Here is a 6,000-nt window from a genome sequence, read left to right on the forward strand (position 1 = left end):
TTCTTCAATCCTAAATGTAATGTCATTGAGAAAAGATAAAGGTGTTATAATGTATTTGTATGCAAACATCGTTTCTGAATTTAAAAGTACTAATCATCTAGTTTTTCAAAAGTATCTCTAATACGATTACAATATTTGTTGGTGTTAATGTAATTGATTACAGGTTAAAAAACAACAACATCAGATTACATGTAACTGGATTACATGAAATTAGTTACTCCCATATCCTGATACACACACATATCAAACCCTTGTTCATCAGACAAAATAAAGATAAATTATTATATCATTTGGACAGTATTGTGTAGCCATGCCTAGCCAAACATCGTTTTTGTAGTTTAATAGGAAAAAACATGGACTTTTTTATTAAGCTAATCCTGCATTGGATTGAAGTGTTGTAGATGGCATTTCTCAGGAAGAAAATTAAGGAAAAAAATGTCACAATAATGTATTATGAATGTCTTGTTGTACTGTGGCCCAGCTCTATTCTGGTGCCTATTTTGTGTTCTATTAATGTGCCTCATGGCCCCATGAGAGCCAATTGGACATTCATTCCTGGCTCTCTTCCTGGCAGGCCAGTCCTCTGCGTCACACCCCAGGCAGTGGCACCTCTTCCTATTGTTGGACTGAGACTCAACTCTCAGTCTCTTGTAGGAATGCAGAGATCTCAACTGGAGAGTCAAAGTCCATCTGAAGTCCTGGGCTGAGGATCAAGAGGGAAAAAGTGTTAGATGATGAAAAGGAAGAAAACAAAGCAGTATACAAATGTAAGGATCTGTAAAAAAACAACAACAACAAAAAAGTACTATAAGTGAATGGACAGTATGTGGCCTATTGTGTGCATATATGATTTTATTTTTCATTTACAGAGTCTTATAAGCATATGTGGGCTGGGCATCCTGAAGATGCAAGACACTATAATAATAAATGAAATCATACTACACTACTAAGAGCCCTTATTGTGTTCCAGAGGTGCCATAGGTCCTCCTTAGTGAATGCAGAGCATACGTACAGCTGAGATCCACATATTTCATAGTTCCTCCTAAGTAATATTTTAATTTAATTCAACTAGGCAAGTCAGTTAAGAACAAATTCTTATTTACAATGACAGCCTAGGAACAGTGGGTTAACTGCCTTGTTCAGGGGCAGAACGACAGATTTTTACCTTGTCAGCTCAGGGATTTGATCTAACAACCTTTTGGTTACTGGCCCAACGCTCTAACCACTAGGCTACCTGTAATAGTAGAGCATACATTTGAGGTGGCTGTCTCAGAATGCTTGCTGTGGGTGGAGCCAGAGTATCGGGAAATGTCCTGGGAGTCTAGGACGGAGCTCGTGGTTGTTGTAATGTACATAACCTGTTCATCGTCAACATGAGTTGCAGAGTGGCGGGGAATGTCCTGGGACTCCAGGAAGAACCTGGTGGTTGTTCACATGTTACATTCTATTTAACTAGTACAACACATCATCCTCAGGAGTTAAAAAGCAACGGGGACTGTCCTGGGGAGTCCAAGCCCTCTGGTTAAGAGTCTCCCTGGGGCTGTTGGGCTGCTCAGGGCTCCCTGCTCTGCTGGAGTCAGGAGTCCAGACACGGAGTGGCTCTGTGGATCAACAGGGACAACGTGACAGATGGCAAAGAGAGTGGAACAATACTCAAACAAACCAATCCAATGCAAAATCAAGCAAATTAGACAAATTAGGCAAACTAGCACACGAGACAGAGGTAGAACTCATAACTGACAGGTAGCCAGGGTTGTCATAGTGATCATAACTAGACTGGAACGATTGTCTCCAGGCGTTCAAATGAGGCAAGACCCAATCTGTAGATCAAGAGGGGGAAAAAATTGTTCGTAAAGAGAGTGGATCAAGCAATTTACCAGAAAAATGAATTTACCAGAAAAATGAATTTACCAATAATCAAAGTTTAGCAGACTAAGCAGCATGGTAGAGTAAGATCTTACCCGAGAGGTGGTTTCAGCTACTTTGGAGCTCCTCGTTCCTGTTAAGGTTAAGGGAGTAGACATCAGTGGTCTCAGACCAACAGGACTGGGTCAACCCAGAGTGGTGAGGACGTTCCTGGGGAGTCAAAGCCCTCTGGTCAGGAGACTCCCCGGGTCTCCAGAAGCAGGGTAGGTATGTGGATCAACAGGGACAAAGTGTCAGATGGTAAAGAGAGTGGAACAACACACTGAAACAAACCAATTGTTACGTTCCCCAGTTTCTGTGTTGTGGTTTTGTTTGGATGTGTGTGTTTCAGGATGGCTTCCGGAAATTCTAAGCAGCTGATTGGTCGGCCCCATCGATGATTGTAGATCTGACCCCACCCCCTCATCAGGAGATACAGCTGTCTTCAATTATCGACTCCTTCTGAAGATATATAAGCCAGTGTTCCTTTTTTAGGAGAGAGAGCTGATGGTGATGTCCTGTGTTGGTTGTTGCTCAGAGGCAGGTTTTTGTTAAGTATTTTGTTGCCGCTGCTTTTTAGGTTTGTGTGTCCCCATAGGATGCAGTGTTTTTGATTATTGAAATTGTTTACTTATGTTTGTATTCGGTTTCATTTGTTCCCAGGGGGGAAGGGGAAGGCACCTTGGGAGTGCTTAGGCAAGAGACCTGCGGGCATAAATATACCCGAGTATGTACTTTGTCTATGCACGCTAGGTAAGACCTGGCCGGACCATCCCCTGTATTTTGGTTTGTGTGCCAGGTGGTGCTAGTTAGGTAAGTTGTGGGTAGGTAAAGTAGGACAGGGGGCTCTTTAACTTGTACTTTCTTTGCTTTGGTTCCGTCCAGCCCCTTTTCCCAAAATTACCGTGTGACGGAATAAATTCCCTGTAAACGGTAAATTCTCTGCCTTTGTCATCCTTACCCGCACCTACAATTCCATTCATCTTTCACTCCACGGGGAGTTGAGTTGTAGCAGGGTGTTGCGTTCCCTCTTCCTAGAGGTGTGCGTAACACCAATGCAATACCAAATTCAGCAAATTAGATCAACTACCACACTAGACATAGATGGAACTCATAGCTGTTAGGTAGTCAATGTCTTTGGACTGAGAGAACTGGTCTCCATTGGATAAGCTGTCCTGAGACATGTCCAGGAAGGAGGTTGGCCCATCACTCTCCCAAGCAGATGACCACATAATTGACATCCTCATCAACAATTGATTATGCAACAAACTGAACCAAATCTTCAGGGGTACTCATAATATAATATCATGAATCAAAATAAAATGGTGCAACCTACCGGGAAAAAATAATTTACCAATATTCAAAGTTTAGCTAAGATCTCTATGGTAGAGGTGTTTGTTTTTTAGATTTTTCTTAGCTCTTACCTGAGAAGTGGTTCACAAAGTTGGTTGAATGGATCACATCATTGTCATCCTCATCAACACCAGGGTTGGAGGGAATGGAGTCATCTATGAACTTATTAACAAGATCTCCAGGGGTCCTATTGGGACCCAAGGCTGGTGTTGAAAAGGATGGGTGATCGTTTGCATTCATAGTTGCATCCATAGTCACACATCTGCACTGTATGAGCAAGATGTCTGTTCTGAATTCATTGTGTTAAATTGTGTCTTTTGGTGATAATGTTTGAATTTGACATGACATTTATGCTGGTAAGATGATGCAACCTTTACAATTGTAATGATATTTCAACAATATTGCTTTAGCCATAGACTATACCAATAGTGTTATATATCTATGGTTTTAGCCACAGCTACAAAAAAAATGTTTCTATGTGGTCTTAATAACAGCCATCTCCATGGTAATCAAATTCTAATGCATGGTGCATAGAGGCACGGAATACAATGTTTTGTCATTGAAATGTTTTACTTTAATCTATGTATGAATTCTGAATGGCCGATACTTTATAAGGTACAATTACCAAATAAGAGCAAGTCTACAAGGACCTGGCCTGTTCTCTTGTAGAATATCGGTTGTTTCTTTTGATATATAAGTCTAGTTGATTCAAATACAGTTACATCAATCTCTTAACAGGGGAACTCTGCCGACAATTTCAAAGAAAATATGAATCTTTTGTTTTGGTCAAACATGTCACGTTCCTGACCTGTTTTCCTTGTTTTTGTATGTGTTTAGTTGGTCAGGGCGTGAGTTGGGGTGGGCATTCTATGTTATGTGTTTCTATGTTGGGTTAAATGTGTTGCGTGATATGGTTCTCAATTAGAGGCAGGTGTTTGACGTTTCCTCTGATTGAGAACCATATTAAGGTAGGCTGTTCTCACTGTTTGTTTGTGGGTGATTGTTCCTGTGTCTGTGTCTACCACACGGGACTGTTTCGTTTGTTCGTTCATTTGGGTAGTCTGTTCCTGTTTCATGCGTTCTTCGTGTTTATGTAAGTTCTTATGTTCAGGTCAGTCTACGTCGTTTGTTATTTTGTAATCAATTCAAGTGTTCTTCGTGTTTCGTCTTTAAATAAATCAGTATGTCATCATACAACGCTGCGTTTTGGTCCGACCCTTACTCCTTCTCCTCATCCGAGGAGGAGGAATTAGACAGCCGTTACAAAACATTTATTTAATTCATATGACTTTAAAAGCAGTTGTTACAGTTTGTACACTATACACAATGTAGAAAGTATCCAACATGACACATTTCTTTTAGTAACTTTTCTCCAAATATTAGATATGACATAGGTGTTGAATGCCAACTTTCCATGAAACTACTGCAAAAATATACGCTTAGACATTTTGATAACCCAATTTTATAACCCATTTTTATGAATCAATTAACACATTGTTATGATGGTAAATTCTGAATACAGCTAAATAAAAGGCGTAAAACACACAGTTGTACAGTGTATGACTACATTCACAGATATGAAGTACACCTCTATGTGTCAGCACAAATATTTCAAAAACCTTCTATAGCCCAATATATATGTTTTAAAAAGTGCATAAATTGTCAATCTGTCCTTCACAATATGCTAGCGAGGACTAGGTAATAACTGAGTTATTATGCAATATCTGTAAAGAACAGATGTTTGCTTTTGTATTGGAGAAAGTGAGTGCCTGAGTGCCAGTCTGTTTGTGCTATAATGCTAAACTCCTTGTCCTGGGCATGTTTGGTTTGTCTATGAGCAATTGAGTTAGCAAGAGCACAACCAGATCTGAGACCAGGCTAGAAGGTCTTTGCAAGTGCAAAATCAAAGAAAACATGCAAGTCATCATGCAAACTACTGGTAAAAGAAAATGTGCCTAAAAAAAAGAGGATATTTATGAAAATGTCATAATTGTAAATATCATCTTACAGAAATCTCAATAAGTAAGAAAAACCAGATAATTAATTACCGTACCATACATTAGGTCAGTCATCTATGATCGTAAATAGCTATCATCTTCTGTGTATTATGTTTAACGCAGTATTGATTTATAAATGGGTATGATGGTATGGTTGAATAGCTTTCTGTAGCCATATTAATTGTCATATTCTTCAATAAATCCCTTTAAACCCATTTGGTTTGGACTCACATAGGGGAATCATTATCACTTATTAAATCATCTAAATCTCTCAAAAGCACATATGAGCCCTCACATAAAGTATCTCAATACATCTTATATACAAGCAAACAAACAAACAAAAACAGAGTAGGCTAGACCTACAACCAGTATAGTATTCATGTGGAATGGAAACCAGGTTTCGCTGTGCTAACTACTACCGCTACTGTTTAAATTCAAGCAATGGCTCAGTGGGTCGACACATCAGGGTTGTTCATTAAGTCACACAACAGGCAATGTTTTAAACCATTTTGCAACGGACAAGTCAAGGTATTTCCTCCCTCTTTCAATACATTTTCTTCCGCTTGGTACCCACTGAACACCACCCAGTTTAAACCAGGGAACCAATGCTGAGCAGACAAACCAGCAGAGCAGCAGTGATCAATGCTAAAGGGAAGTGAGGACCTCTAGTGGCAGAAGAAGGAACGTTCAGAGTACCATCCAGCTTGAGGCAGGATGTTATGGAGGTGTTGCAGCACTCTTGGTG

Source organism: Salvelinus namaycush, chromosome 37, assembly GCF_016432855.1.
Source record: "Salvelinus namaycush isolate Seneca chromosome 37, SaNama_1.0, whole genome shotgun sequence".
Lineage (NCBI taxonomy): Eukaryota > Metazoa > Chordata > Actinopteri > Salmoniformes > Salmonidae > Salvelinus > Salvelinus namaycush.